We start from the raw sequence: 16897 nt of genomic DNA, 5'->3' as shown, positions 1-16897 counted from the left end.
ATCTAATCTCTCCAACACCATTATCGTCTAAAATATCACCATACGCCCCTTCATACCACTGTTCACACACCCCTTGAACCAGAGATTTTTCCTTTTTCCTTCTGCTGTACATCCTTTGAGGTAAAAATTCTGTTGTGTTGAGGATAAGCGTGAATGTAAGTCATTTGTCTGGTGTAACTAAACGCTATAGCCAGTTGTTTGATCAATTCAATTCTAGAGCAAATCAGCTCATATAGCGTTTTTCCTCACTATCTTATTTAATAAGATTTAATTGCTTAAACTTTTACAGAATCCTCATTTAATAATATGTTGTTGTTGTTGTTGTTGTTTTAATTAACACCATTTCATTTATTATTTTACAACTGCAGATATATATAATTGACACCAGGCATGGCAACCACATATTTGGGGCATCGCATTTTAATAATAATAATATAATAATAATAATAATAATAATCGGACATAGGCCATGTCGTCATTATCACAACACAAAAAGCCTACTTGTCATCACACGCAGAAACTGCGTGTGACGAAATTGATGGTGCTTCTCCATAAGCTACGTTTAATCGGCAAAAGACCTAAATAAGTGTAAGTTACGGACTTGTAATTTGTCATTCCGCTGTTGTGGATACAGGTCGCTTACCTCTCGATTACCGCACACTGTCTGCCACTTACCTTCCTTCAAGTCAGCTAGTAGGAGGCAGATAACCAACCAAACATCTATTCATATGCCGCAGAAGGGAATGTGAAGAGCCACATACAATCATTCATTCAGTATTGCTTATCCCCACAAGTGTCGTGGGGAGTGCTCTAGGACGGGTTAAAAGAGGAGCTTAAACTGAGTTGCATATTAACTTTTCTTGCTTTCATGCTGTCACTTCAATTTTCTTGCTCTTTCTTGCCTCCTCGTTTTCAACCAAATTATTACAAAAACAAAACACCAGTGGTGGTTCTAAGTACCTGACAATTTCTAGGAATGTTCTCTTTTGTGATCCAACATCATTACATTTAAGAACACTACACACTCAATTTAATTGAAAGGCATGGCGATATACATACTTTGGTGCCTGGCTCAGGTCTTCTGGCCTCATGCTCTTATTTTACATCATATACATCTTTTACATCTTCAGTGTGCACATTGTGCATGCACATATCCATTGTGGCATGTGACTTTGTATGTCAACTATCTTTCCAAAGCAGTACAGATAAAGAGTAAGTTGTGGTGGGGTGGAAAGACCATGCATATGCACACACATGCACAGACCCATCTGTGCCTCCAACACATTTCAGAGGTGAGAAACTGTGCCATCATTTTCCCAAGAATAATTGACACTTCAAGTTAGCCTTCCAATCAAAGGGGATTATGTCTTTCCAGCATATGTGCAGCCACTGAGCACTGCCATATTGAAGAATATAAAAGGGAGGGCAAAGTGTAGGTAAGAAGGGGGTGCGTCATAAAAGCTTAACCCTTTCATTCCTCCTTCTTGAGTAGAGGAATTAATGTCACTTTTTTAGAAATACACATATAGTACTTGAACATACGGTGCAGTAGGGATGGGAAATTTTAAGATCGCAGGCGTAGGGATACATCATCGCTTTCACCAACTATGATTGGCTGGTGATAGAGTGGACTAGCCAGAGCTACCAAACTGTATCTGGAGTGAGCTGCACAAGCATCTGAATCACAGACTGATATAATTATAGTTTGTCCATGATTACTTATTAAATAATTCCAAATTGTCTGTTAGCTTCCTTTCATTGCTTTCCCCCTGGTTGCACTGCTTCCAGATGTGTGTTTTCATATTGAAGCATTTAACCAATCACATTTCAGCCATTGTTGCCAGGGTCAGAAATCTGCCTCAAGGCCTTCGAAATCAGTTCTGCAGGCTCTGCTACATTAAACAAGCGTCGATAAGACTGTTGCTTTAACCAACCAGAATTCGATTTGGTGACACCAAGGCCTTCTCATAGGCGTAGGGATACGTCAACGCTTTCCCCAACTATGATTGGCTAGTGATAGAGTGGACTAGCCAGAGCTACCAAACTGTATCTGGAGCGAGCTGCACAAGCAAATATATTGTTGAATAAATAGTGGTTTTGTCAACCCGCAATGGCTGAAGGAGGAGAAGAAATGGATTTGTTTGCAGATTTACTGTCAAAACCATTTTCAAGATGGACTTTTCAAGAAAAAAAAGCTGGACATCATTCAGAAAGGTCGGACAACTCCAAAGCAAGCAAGCCTGTCACAACCGGGAACGAACATTTTCAGCACTATATCGAATAAAAACGTATGCCAGAAATACGACGGGACAGGCTCGACTTTCAGCATTAGCTTCGACAGCGATAGAAAAGAAGGAAGAAAGGATGATGGATATTGTGTACAGTTAAAAAGGCTAAATATGGCTATATTCCTAAATAATATTTCAACTGTATGAGGTTATTCTTGATTATTTTTTATGTGTCGCAGCTGTAGCTGCAGTAGCGGTTTTATAGCCATTAAATAGTTTTTGCTGAAGGCGTCACTAGGAAATGGATGGATCGCCACTGCTCTCCGCTAACCTGTGAGCTAAAATATGGAAACCACTGATGCAAGAACTAAGTACCAAATGCACCAATAGGAGCGTCACATCAGCACTCAGGTGCTGACACTACCTCTAGCCCTGTTACAACCTATTATTTTTTTCATTTGACTCTTCTGCATGTATTATCCCAATGATTAGGAACAGCGTAACAAACTTGTCAAAGGAATTCAGAGACTTTTTGTACATTAAAAGTGGTGGAATAACAAAAGAATGCACACATTTTCATGTATTTTTACTTTGAAATTTTGAATATGGCACTCAAGGAATAACATTTAAAAATATGAATTGTTAATGGTTTCTCTGTCCTGAACACTGCACTACACCATTAGGTGGCTTGATATGATTTTTTTATATATATATATATATATATATATATATATATATATATATATATATATATATATATATATATATATATATATATATATATATATATATATATATATATATATATATATAGTTAATATACTATACTGCCACTTGGAGTCATTGGATTTTGAAGAAAATGTCAATTTAAATGAAATAGTAATGTTAAGTGGAGAATGAAAAACGTTCTTACCTTCATCTGTTTCATTAAGTCCTTCTTAAAAGGTCCTACATTTCAATTTATTGTTGTGTTTATCCATCATTGCTTTATTTATTTCTTTTTATTATGTTGTTAACAAATTATTTAGTACAGTCGTCCATATTTATTTCAATGAAGCTTGCAAGATGCAGATTATTCACAGATGTTAATTTTATTTCACATTTGAATCTCAGCTAATTATTTAAAACCACCAGTTTACAAAACCAATTGCAAAAGAAAGTTTTCAAAAAGAAATCATAGAGAATCATTAGTGAACTCAAGAAAAAAAGTTATTTTTATTTTTTAGGGGCCAGATCAGCCAGCTCTATGGCCCCATGCAGGGAAATTGTGGTTGTCTACCTTTTCTTGGCACAATCTATGTTTCCTTCTATCTTTCTTGGCAATTTTCCATGTTTATGCCCACTCATACTTCATATGGGTCTCTGATCACCCAGAGAGACGGTTTGCCCACATTAAACCATTAAACCAAGTGCAATGTTGAATTATTGATAATGGCTAATGAAAAGGATCAGTTCAGGATGAACTATGGACTTAACCAAAGCCCTAAGGCTAACACACCAACACCCTCTCTTAAGCCACACTCACACACGTACAATTTGCATTCTCTCTTTTCTTATTTTAGAAAAACTCAATCTGACTGGTCTTTCCACTTTCACTTTCCATTGTCCCATTTTCTCAACAACAACGTCCCAAAAATATGTTGCTCGTATTCAATTGCAAAAAAAGCAAGCAATTGAAGAAGCACAGCTAAGAACAGTTGTTATGCAAAGCTGCATTTGAGGGAGAATTTGGATTCAGTATTTGGGGGGTAGGGGTAGAGAATAGGGAGGGTCTAGGGGTACAGGCGCCAGCCCCTCTGAGGCGCTCAGCAGCATCCCCCCGCTCAAAGCATGGCGGATGTGTCTGGGGGTATCCATGACAACGCTGCTATATGCCAGATACATACCACAATAATGTGAGTAGAGGTAGCGGTAGTGGTGGTGCTTTTATGTGTGGCATTAGCATGTCACTGAATGAATAGAAAATATTCAAACTTTTGGACATTTTAGTGCCAGTGGCGATGGCAGACGTCCAATCCATTTTAACTAGGACAGGTTGGCAGCCAATGACTGGATTTGAGTTAAAGGAACAAACAGTACCTCTATCATGGGCATCCTTGTTGAAAGAATCTTTTCATTTATTAATTTTCTGAATCGTTTTATCCTCACTAAGGTCGCGGGGGTTTGCTGGAGCCTATCCCAGCTGACTTTGGGCCACAGGCGGGGGACACCCTGTATCGGTGGCCAGCCGATCGCAGGGCACAAGCAGAAGGACAACCATTCGCACTCACACCCATACCTAGGGGCAATTTAGAGTGTCCAATCAGCCTACATTGCATGTCTTTGGAATGTGGGAGGGAACTGGAGTACCTGGAGAAAACCCATGCAGGCCCAGGGAGAACATGCAAATTCCACACAGGTGGACCAAGCTAGATTTGAACCCAGGACCCCCAGAGCTGTGAGGCCGACGTCCTAACCACTGAAGCTGCCCAGCCGCCTGAAAGAATCTTGTTTAATAAATTTAAATGAAACATTGTGTTTGTGTGTGGGTATAGCACACATAATCAGAGTACATTTTTTTGTTTTAACATTTTCTCCATTTTGCATCTATGAAATTCCTGATTTACTTTTCGCTTTTTTAAGCAACCGTCTTTCTCATGGTTATTTATCATCGGTATTGTCACTCTCTTTAACTCATCGTAAGCCAAATTTGTGAGTCTGACATAAAACTATTAGATTGTTCCAATTTTTACAGTTGACAGCAATAAAAATATCCTTAATGATGACATCAATGTGAATGAACCAGTTCAAATAAACACTATGTTATACTTTTCACCGTCGCTGAGATCAAGAATCATTCTGACAAACAGAACAAACTATCACATTAAGTAACACTTTGGGTTCTAATAATCTCACCAGGGACACTGGAGATACGCCATTAAACAGTTTCTGCAGGTGTACCAGAAAGAGGGAGAAAAGACACTCCTTTCAGTGTCATAGGGTTGTAAAAGTTTTTATTTTTCTCTATCCTTAAATGTGCACAAAAGCTCACACCCACACACTTAGATGCAGATCCTATGGGAGTATATTTTTAACCCTGACAGCCATGTGCATTTGCAGAAAGGTTAAAGGGCTAGATGCCGAATCAAGTAAATAATTCACAATTGCTGAAACTATTTCGATGTAACCTCAGCAGGAATGGGGGAGGGAGCCCAAAGAGACTTACCAATGTTCGGACACATTTTTAGGTTTAATTTGATCCCAATTAGAAATGTTTCTCTTTCAAAGCAAAGTGGTAAACCTGATGAAAAACACAGGCATCATGTATTCTTGTGTGTGTTTTTGCAGCAAAACTGACAGAATGATGAAGACTTCGCAGAGGGCGACCCGGAAAAAAACGCTGCAGTGATGCTAGACTTCAGGCATACACTTCAAGGATATTCAGCAGATCGCAAAGGTGACTTTCTCCTTTTGTGCGTTACTGTTTCTGCCCTCTTTTTATGCGGGCCGTATTTCACAAAATCCCCCTACTATAGTTCAGCAGCCTATAGTAGCCCTTTTCCCCGAGAATTCACCATGAAACCTTCCATAAGACATTCGGAGTGACATTGCATGTGTCAAACTGTTGATTGAAGGAGACATGCAGAGAAATGCTGCGCTGATGAAATCATCTGACCCCCATCCTTTAGCACTATCCATTTCTCCAAAGACACAGAAAGGGCATTTATACAGGTAAACCAGGGGTGGCCAAACCGGTCCTCGAGGGCCGCTGTGGGTGCAGGTTTTTGTTCCAACCGATCCAGCCCAGGCACTTTGACCAATGAGATTTCTGCAGAAAACAAGAAGCACCTGACTGCAATCCACTGATTGCACTTGTAGGACACCAGATTGGTGAAAAGGTGTCCTCTTGATGGGTTGGAATGAAAACCCGCACCCACTGCGGCCCTTTGTGGAATAGTTTGGACAACCCTGAGGTAAACCATGACTGGTCCCCCTGGTGAAAAGAGGTGAAAAGGAGCATCCATTATTTACTAGTGGACGGCTTCTAGACACTTAGCAAATAATGCACTGCTTCAACCACAGTAAACATGAAGCCTTGTCTGTACTGACTAGAGCATTGTGGTTGTTCTTGTTTTTGATTTTTTTTAACATATATGTATGTTCTCCTCCATATTGACAGATATATATAAAAGATGTCTCCCAGAGGTTGAGAGGAGGTGACACGGGAAAAAAATGAATGTCATAGTGAAGTAATATGCATTCGTTGGTTGTATTTTGAGTAGGCTGGCAAATTTTGTGAATCTCTCTTATTGGAACTATGTGTACCTATTTCTTCTTCATAATGTAAAAATTGAAACCATATTTTTCACAATTGCTGCTCATGTGGCGCGTGCCATGTTTCACCTTTGCTATGGTGCTGCTCTGATGGTTCTTAATGTTGTTTTCCTGCCGAGCTACATTTTTCTGAGAACCGTTCGTAAAGGTGGAAGAACTTCTAAACCGTTCCAAATTCCTGTCATCTCGCAGGAAAACTATCTAACCTGGTAGTTCTCAAAATGTGGTACAAGCTCCACCAACGGTCTGATGAATATAGACTGAATTAAATTTTAAATGTTTAAATCTAATTCTCAACAGCACATTTAACAACTACTTTAACAAGAACTCGTTGACGATGACCGACGAAGTAGATTTGCTCTTAAAATGAAGCATTTTTACTTTCACAACACAGTGGAATTGGGTTAATACATCTTTTACAAGTCCCTACAACTGACTGGTGATCAGTCTAGGTTGTAGACGGCTTTTTGCCTGAAATCAATTGGATTAAGCTCCAGAAACACCCACAACCCTTTATGCAATTTCATTAATTAATGCTCAAACTGTGGCTTATAAAATTAAATAAAACCTTAATCTTTTTTTTCCTGAACATTTTGGCCTCTAACATATTTCAATGTTGATCCTGATGGTAGTTTGCATGTTCTCCCTGGGCTTGCATGGGTTTTTTCTGGATATGTCCCAGAATCATGCAGGGTAGGCTGAGTGAACATTGTAAATTGCTCCAAAATTTGAATGTCGGCATGAATGTTTGTCCATCTCATTGTTCCCTGCGATTGGCTGGCCACTAAATCAGGGTGTACGTCGTTGGGTGGGATGGATTATAGCACCCCACGTGGTCCTTGGGAGGATAAACAGTACAGAAAATGAATATATTAATGATCTAATCAAACATACTTCCAAACAAAAGAATATCTTAACCATAAAAAATTAGGTTTTTTTTCCCTGGATGAATGAGAATCTACACTGACATTTAGATATGTCTAAGACCCACATTGGAGAGATATCATGTTCTTAGAAATGTGTCAAGTCATTGAAGTGACATGTCAGCAGAAAAAAATGATGTCAAGACAGGCAGCTCCTGCTTCGACTAAGATCAGCTTCTCGCATTCAGGCCGACAGACGAAAGGCTGGCCAGGTAGAAAGTGTGTGCCCTAGAGGTGCACCAAGAAAGAGAGGTCTTGTACCCGACTAGGCTGACTTCACTTACCTTCATCTTTTGGTGATGGGCTCAGCTTGGCTGTAAATAGCTGAGGGACCGCCTGCCAACGCTGAACTTTTCTGTACTGTCAGCTAAGCATCAGAAGCATTTGTAGAAGAAAAAAGCCTGGCCTCAATGCTTTTGTACTCATTGAATTCCAGCAAAAATGGGAGCAGTTCTTGACGTATATCTGCCAGCATATGTCTTTCAATATTTCAAGTCTGTGAAGGGATGACTGTGGTTTAAAAAGGTCAACTTGAAAATGGTCAAAGGACTGTAAGGTGCATTATTGTTTCTATTTTAGATATTAGCCTTACTATATAAAAAATGTCCTGTGATATGCTTTGTAAATCATCTTGATTAGTTGGGAATCTATTGGTCCATCTAATAAAATAATAATTGAATACCAAATTAAAATGAAATTAATTGTATTCAATATATCTGGTGTTTTAACAAAAAATAGGGAAAAATTATAAATAATTTTATTTATGGGTGGCTCGGTGGACGTGATTGGTTAGCGGGTTTGCCTCACAGTTCTGAGATCAAGGGTTAAATCCCTGGTTGGTTCCAACCTTCCTGTGTGGAGTCTGAATGATCAGTTCCAGCACCCCTGCAGCCCTTGTGATAATAAGCGGAACGGAAAACAAATGAAATAATTTTGAAAGAGTTTAAAATTTATTTTCATGTATAGTTTTAAAGAAAAGAAAAGAAAAAACGGTATATAATGTATAGAAATTTATGTAAATTCTAAGTTGGCTAGAAATATAAAATGAAAGCACAAAATTTACCTTTGACTTTGACCTGTGCTCTGAATGCAGATTATTAAATATAAATTATGTGTCACCTTGCTAGTCAAACTGGTTCGCTCTAACGGAAAAGCAGACCACACCTTTTAAATGTTCTTTCTTGATGCTTATTACAGTTTCTTTAAAAGTCTTACTAATGCCCTGGCATGCTTAGCAGTATTTTGAGTCTCATTTGATTTTGTCATCCATGCACAACTAATGTTGTATTTGTGGTGTAAATATAAACCATCTGTCTACTGGTTTCCTGTGAAAGAGAATAATAACAAGTTGTAAACCCGAGATACTCCTGAGCCATGTATCGTATCTATAAAAAAAAAAAAGTCAGAGGCCAGGTTCTAAAGTAGATCATGTAAGACAATACATGTGAGAAGTGCAGCAGGAAGGAGGAGAGAAAGGTGCAGTGCGATATGAGGTGCTGGCTAATGTTTGCCGCTATTGTTGAGGTCATTGTTACCTACAAGTTTACTGAGAACTCACGGCTCAGAGAACGCTTTCATTGAGGTAACTCGCTCCCAGACAAAAATACACACACTCAGGTAATGTGTGTTAACAATTCAGATCACATGAGATAACATTTTTTAACACTTAGGGTAATTTATGTGTATCCATATTATGTAATATAGATATATTTTTGTGAATTGTATCGATAGTGTAGTGGTTCATCCACCTGACATTTTTACTGGCAGCGTTAGATCGATTCTCACTCGGTAGTGGTGTGATTGTGAGTGAGTGCAAATTGTAGTCTCTATGTGGGCCCTATGACTGACTGGCGACCAGTCAAGGGCTTAGGCCACCTTTTGCCCAGTCAGCTTGGGTAGACTGTAGCACAGGGGTGGGAAATTAATTGCACAAAGGGCTGTAGTGGGTGCAGGTTTTCGTTCCAACCCATAAGAGGAAATCTTTCCACCAATCTGGTATCTTAGAAGTGCAATCAGTGGATTGAAGCCAGGTGCTTCTTGTTTCAGGAGAAATGTAATTGGTTAAACTGTCTGTGTTGGTCATTGGTTGGAACAAAAACCTGCACCCACACGGGCCCTCGAGGACTGGGTTGCCCACCTCTGCTGTAGCACCTCGCGACTTTGACGAGGACAAGCAGTGTTAAATGAAAGAAGAAATTGCACTTTAAAGGGGAACAAGGAAGTTATCTATTTGGGTCCGTATGCATGGTTGTGTTTGTATGGGGGAGATAATTCAAGAATAAATAAATGAATTATTATCACATTTGCAGGATATTTTTTTCATGTGAAAAAGAAGACGTGACTATATTTGGTATTATTAATGAGGTCAAAGGTCTAAATAAAATGGTGTAACATTCAAAAATGCAGACTTCCACTGCCTTTTAGTTCTTAAAACTTCCTTCTCTCTACTTGGAATGCAGACAAAAATGTAGAATTAAAATGCCTAGTGCTTTTTTACTTTTTGACACCTTATGTCAAACAAGTTCTGACTCTAGCTTAACAAATTTTCAGTTTGGAAAAAGGTGTATACTGCAACAGCTGTCATCTTTCCTTCTCATATTTCCATTTTTTCTGTTTTAGGTGTATCCCTCCTGCTCAACGACTAGAAGAAAAGTCATCAATGATTTTGTCCCTATCATTGCAACACATTTTTTATCCTGAGCTGAGAATCAATGTGCTTCCGATCATATTTTCACTGGTAATTAAGCAAAACTGACTGTTTGTTTTTTGACGGTTAAATAAAATTCCTTTTAAGACCAGAGACGTTTCCTTGTTTTTTTCTTGAACAATAGGCTTGACATAATTGGGTCCTGTTTGCTGATGACAGGAGCACGTGCACTGATAAAAGGTAGCAGGTTGATCAAAGCATCCACATCAAACTGACGCGTCCGACAGTTTGGAGTTTATCTGGGGAGGGGGGCATTTCTCTGCCTGCTTGTGCACAATAAATCCCCTGCCTTGTAAATCAAATGTACCTATGTGTGCAATATGAGCAACACCATCTGAATATTTTCCTCTTGTATCGCCACTCAAATGCATACATATTTCATTGCATTTTTTGTATTTGCCTGGTGATTTTGGGGTGGTGAAAAAAATAAAAGCATGACGGGATCCAATCTAAGAAGATCAAAAGTAGGTTTCAGAAATTGTTTCATATGAGAAAGGCAGATAATTTTTCCTGCTCTTCTCTTCATTCATTTTCATGTGCCTCTTCATTTCCCCTCTCCTTTTCCGAACCATATTATTCTCCCTGTCGCTTTCTACTTAACATTCATTCTCGCCGTCCTTCTCCCTCCTCCTTGGCCCATCTTCATTTCCTTTAGAAACATCACTCCTCCCTTCTTTTCAGCCAGCGTCCCCTCCTCTCCTCACTTGTCTTGCTCTCCCTCTCAGATGTCACATCAGACGTTCTTGTATTCCGCTTGCCCTGTCATCACATTTTTCACACAGCCTCATCCTTTAATTGGCCCTGGATCATCATATCATGTAGAATACCTAATCGCAAGGAAGGTATGAAAGATGGTCTCCACCTATATGCTCACTGACATACGGTCACGCTTACACAAACAAGTCATTCGGTGGCCGAATTTCCCCACCTGCGTGCATTTTTACACCTTCTGTTTGCACCACAGATGTCAACGCCGTGACAGGTGAGATGGTATGTTTTTTCCCCACAGTGTCCAATGATGTTTGGCAGCTCGTGTGATGAGACAAAGGATGCCCCCGAGCCAACAGTCACATCTACAGCTAACAGCACACACACAAAAAAAATACCAGAAATATAGCAAAGGTGTCCTTGGGGTTTTCAAGTAGCTGAAACAATCATCCTCATTCTATTGTACTGAAAACAAATGCTGTGACAAAATAAAGACTCACTTTTTTGGAAAGAGGAAATGATTCAGGGATTTGTATAATTTCAAAACATAGTTTTTTTTATATTTTTGGGATCTCAGATTAAAAATTATAATAAAGAAACACTTTTACCTTTTACATTTGTCAAGTATAATTCTAAAGAAATGATACTGTTACATTTCGGAAATGGAAATACAACAATCAGGCAATGTCATTTACAATAACAAAACAACAAAGATGCCACAGGTGAGCAATTTTCTATACAGTAATACCTTCCGGTACGATCTTAACGCGTTCCGGGACCGAGTATGTATGTCAATTTCCTCGTATCTCAAATTAATTTTTCCCATATAAAATAACTAAAAACAAATTAATCCGTTCTCACCCTCTGAAAAAAAACACGCAACATAGGATATTACAATGGAAAACATTTTTAATTTAATGTTAGTTTTTAATTGTTCTAATTCACCACCTATGCTCAAAAAATGACAAATACCTATCTAGTGGTTATGATCTGCAATAAAATGTGACAGCATTGTATGGCTAACAGCAAAGTAGAGAGACTTGACATCTTCAGTTCGCTACACTCTTGTGACACTACGTATCATAACATAAAATTTAAATTTAACTTAAATGAACTTCGCTTACTATACAAAAACTTAAAAATGTATGTAACCTTGTTGTGCTATAACCGAGGCAAAGGTGTTAATGTATTCCGTCGCTACACTCTTGTGACACTACGTAACATAACATCCAATTTTAATTTAACTTAAATGAACTTCGCTTACTATACACAAACTTTAAAATGTATGTAACCTTGTTGTGCTATAACCGAGGCAAAGGTGTTAATGTATACCGTTGCGGCTTTCGAATTGGAACTAGCTGCTTCCCCGTGCTTCACAACCGAGAGTGTCCCCAGTTCGTTTTTTAAAGTTATCGAACCAGCCACGACTCGCTTTGAAGGTTTCGGCTGGCGCCGTATCCCCTCTCTCAGCTGCTTGCTTTACTTTCAAGTCCTCGCAGATTCCGCTAACTTTATCCATATTAAAAGATGCCCTTTCGTCATGATTATCACTGCGCAGCTTGAAAAGGACCACCTAGCGGCCGCATCATATGCTCGTATGTCAAATTTGTCTCGTATCTCAGGGCAAAAATTTGCTCAGAATTTTTCTCATGTGTCAAATTTCACGTATGTTGAGACACTCGTATGGCAAGGTATTACTGTAGTTTGTCATGTATACATATTTCCAAATACGGTGGCTATACGTAGTATTGAGATTGGCCAATAACAAATGTGTATATACAAATTCGTTGTCCTAAAAAACATAATAAAAAATAATAAAAACAACACAGTAAGTTTACTCTGACCAACAACATCTACGGATGGAAAAATGTATGCAATGGAACAAATTTGAAATCTGATTGGCTACAGTCTCATTGTTAATATATTGTGAGGCTCTTCATGTACTTTGAACTTTGAAAGTGAAATAATGAATTCATTTTTTTTTCTGTCAAACATCAAAATAGGGATATAACATTCCAGCTGATTTCCATATTATATCCATCACCATCAATGAAAAGGGAGTTACTATTATAGAAATGAAATTTCTTGGTAAATGTAAATTTAAATGGAGAAGTTGAAGCCGGATAACACAAGTTCTTCCTCTGAATGTACATGTGTTGGCCTGTGTGGACAGTGATTGATTTTCAAGTGTTGAATGTTGACCGAGTGTTCTGCCATCCCAGGAGGGACGACACCATGCCGCCGTCTCCATCTCACTGTCCACTGTCCCACCCCTGCCCTCTCATTGCCATCCTCCATCCACTTTCAATTGCAGTCTATTCCTCTCTCTGATATCCTCACCATCCCCTGATGGTTTCATTGATAGGGAACATTGATATCTATTGCCATCCAAAATGAGCTGCTGCCTTGCCACTGGTGGACATTCCTTTGGCGGGTCAATAAAAGATAGTCATGCTTGGTAATCTACTGTGTGAACTCATAGCTGCTGTAGTCTATACCAGTGAGATCAAGATATCTATTGTGTCAAACACATCTATATAAAGAGTGGAGGAAGCAGGAGTGATGGGAAATGGAAAGGTCTTGTGGAACATCACAGCTTTTCAATTTTGCTTTATTATAATCACTTCTGTGAATGCCCTGCAATCTGTACAGTCAGCAATTGCATGGTCCCTGTATGTGTTTTTGCAAATATACGCTATGGTGTGATATTGGATGTGGAGATAAGAAGGGTACACAGAGCTGCAAATTTATCAATTTGAATTACATCTGCTTTGGCATATTTTTTAAATCAAAGCTAATCAGAGTTGCTTATGGACCACTCAGGGACGTTAAACATTATAACCACCTAAAAGATTGTGTATTTCACATTACATGTATTAATTTACAAAACTGAAATTTCGCATTGTAAACCTGGGAATTGAAAATCCTGAATTGTAGAGTAAAAAAAAAAACACTCAAACCGTACCTTTTTTTACGCTTTCATGAGAAGGTTTCTCAGGTATGTATTTAGTAATGAACATGTAAGTGTGCAATGCAATGGATAGTATTTTTTATTATTCATACACCAGAGGACGTGACTTAACCAGTCACATGATCATGTTTCTTCGACACAAGTTTTAAGTATCCATCTTATTTAAGTAAAATCCTATGGGATGGAAAAATAGCGAGAATTACAAGCCTTTTTTTAAACAGCTTTCAATGGAAAAATGCTTCAATTGCAGTTACACTGCCAAAGTTTTGGAAATACCGCTTTTATTTTAGAAAAACTCTAAAGGAAATGTAACTTGTGTTATACTGTATCATTACAAACTCAAAAGTCAAAGTTAATGCCTTAAATATTGTATAGTAAGTTCACAGACAGTTTTCAAAATTCATGAGGGTAGCCATTGCTCAATAAGAGCATGTTATGCAATCTTTTAGTATTTATTGGGAAAAGTCTTTGCTTGCTATTTGATTTGTTTTAGTAGTAGAGAGCCCAATGTCAAAGCCCCTCTGATTTTCACACACCCAAACATTAACAATACTGCAAAACATCAACCTCTTCAATCTTCTATTTTAGCGAGCTAATAAATGAGAGCACGTGCTGAATTTATATGTAAATTTTAGCAAACTTTAAACTTCTAAAAAGAATGGCAAAAAATTCTCTCTTTCTTACTTTTAATAATCGTATGACTAACTAAAAGGTCACGTCCAAACAGACGTCAACCTTAAACCTTTAAACCAAGGTTTTCAGTGAGTTTGCAAAACAAGGTAATGAACAAAAATAAAATATAATTAATTGTTGTGTACGATAGATTTGCCAAAATCAAAAGTTTTTTTCTACTTAAGAAAAAATGTATATTTTATCCGTAATTCATACATAAAAATATGTACAGTAAAATTGTACTAATATAAGTACCAATGAGTCCAGAGTGCATATGATTTGTAAAACAGTTTTACAATGCTTTCATAAACTCCACTTGCCACGATATAGTATTAAAAATAGAGTAGTGGTGGATGCTTATATTTTCCAATCAAAGAAAGTTTGATTTAGGAAGAAACATCCATGAGAGTCACATTAGATTGTAGAGAACTACAGCATGTCTGTTCAACTGTGCAAACTTCATATTTGAAGTACATCATCAACCTGCTGCTCATCACGATGACTGAGGGGAACAAAACAGAAGCAATGTTCCTCTGCGCTCTACTATTAGTGATGTCGCGTCAGCCGCTCCCGAGGCCCCCGCTTTGTTTTCCCATCATGGCCTCGCTGCCGCCTGCTTGGTTTAAACAAGCCGTATTCTTCTTCAGCCTTTCAATTATACCATGCCCTGCAGCACCTCTCTGCTCGACACTGCGTCAGCCATGATTGGAGCTGAGAGAGTGGGAGGAGTGACTGAATTTGGTGTTTGGTGTAGAGTGGGGTTCTTTTCCTGTATATTGGCATTGTCAATAGTTGCCTTTAACCTCTTTCCGCGAGATACTCTCTGAACGTATAAGGAGTTCTTTACAATGTCAACCTTTTAAGGGCATCTGTTGGAAGTGTTTTGAGGATATTATTCTAAAAATTGTTATATTAATTATTATTCTTAACGCAGGAGTAGGATGTAACCTGCAGAGATACTGTATTTATTCCCCAAGGGGAATAAATACAGTATCTCTGGGTCAAAATGACATATTCCAAAAAGATTGAGGTCAAGCTAAATACCGGTCATATTGCAATCTCGTCCTCCAGTCAAGTACTTGAACACGGGTTAGCAATCTACTGATTTAGCAGTGTGGAACAGAAAAACAAGGTTGTCTGAAAGTCACTAACGTCCTAAAAGATTGATAAAAGCAAATTGGAGTTATATTTTTGTTGCCAAAATGTGGCACCCATCAATTCATAGACAATTACTATGTGCTAAGTTATTTTGTGACAAAAACAATCATAAGGACTTTTGTTAAAATAAGCTTCTGATTTATGGCGGTCATATGTCAAAAGTCTATTGTATTCACACCATTAAATATTTTGGAGTCAACTTAATTTCTTTTTTGAAGCAATAGAAGAAGAACCCATGCTAGAGAGAACATGCAAGTTTTTTTCCCTCAGTATTTCCCCCGATTCCTTCTTCTCAGACACAGGTCAAGTTGTTCTATTGAGAGAGTGTAACCAGAAAGCAACTGTGGAACCACCAAAGCAGAGCGTCTAGACAAGCCCCCTCAGTCCTGATGACCTCTGTTAGCCCCCGACTCCCAAGGGTCCTATAATACCTTTGTTTGCATGTTGATCAATTCTGTTTTCTGTCATTATAGTCGGACCTCAAACATGGTAACATCTAAACTTGAACTCCACTTGGACTGCACATTGTTATGTGACTCAAGTGAGTTTTTTTTCAAGACATTACTAATGAGAATACTGCCAAACAAATATATCACACACTCAGAAAGATTTTAGGTAATTTCTTCCAACATATCATGGGAGTAAATCATATGAATCGTATTCTTCCAATTTTTAATGCTGCTTAACCAAGTGTGGAAGTGTCTTTGTTCTGGTGATGAATGTGTGAAGTTGACTTTGGGCCCTCGGTTCCCACACATTGACTACACGTCTGCATTGATGTTTCCGGGGGGAGCCGACGTCTGGTGATTTGGGCATGAATTATCGTCTAGTCGCATGCATAAATTAACGGAAAACCTCAGACGGCAGATATGAATGCCTTAAATGGCCAGCTTATGGCTAGATGTTATGCTAATTGGCTAGTGTTTGCACATCACATCTGTGCTTAATTCTACACAATAGATATATTTTTAATAGCAATTATTAATTTAAAATGTTCCTTTATACATATATATGTATATACATATGTATATGTATATATAGCTTTATACATGTCCAAAATTTGTATGTATGTACATAGATAAATAAATATAGCATGCCTGTCAACGTATATGTTTTCCCGTATTTTATACGTTTTTTATCATTTCAAATTATGTACGCCGTATAACAACTTTTGTACAGGATTTTTTTAAGTACAATTTTTGTAAAACCGATCTGG

The 16897-nt window shown here is 38.2% G+C and overlaps 1 long non-coding RNA gene across 1 annotated transcript in view; it reads left to right on the top strand.

Moving 5' to 3' along the window:
- The window catches only part of LOC144074896 (uncharacterized), a 41455-nt gene extending 31192 nt beyond the window's left edge, over window positions 1-10263 (top strand). The window contains exons 3-4 of the long non-coding RNA XR_013300408.1: window positions 5556-5664; window positions 10085-10263. This is a non-coding gene — a long non-coding RNA (uncharacterized LOC144074896). The remainder of the gene's footprint in view (window positions 1-5555; window positions 5665-10084) is intronic.
- The last annotated feature ends 6634 nt before the right edge of the window (window positions 10264-16897 follow it).

This window comes from Stigmatopora argus, chromosome 5 (assembly GCF_051989625.1).
Source record: "Stigmatopora argus isolate UIUO_Sarg chromosome 5, RoL_Sarg_1.0, whole genome shotgun sequence".
Taxonomy (NCBI): domain Eukaryota; kingdom Metazoa; phylum Chordata; class Actinopteri; order Syngnathiformes; family Syngnathidae; genus Stigmatopora; species Stigmatopora argus.
This window is presented reverse-complemented; position numbering and strand designations above follow the sequence as displayed.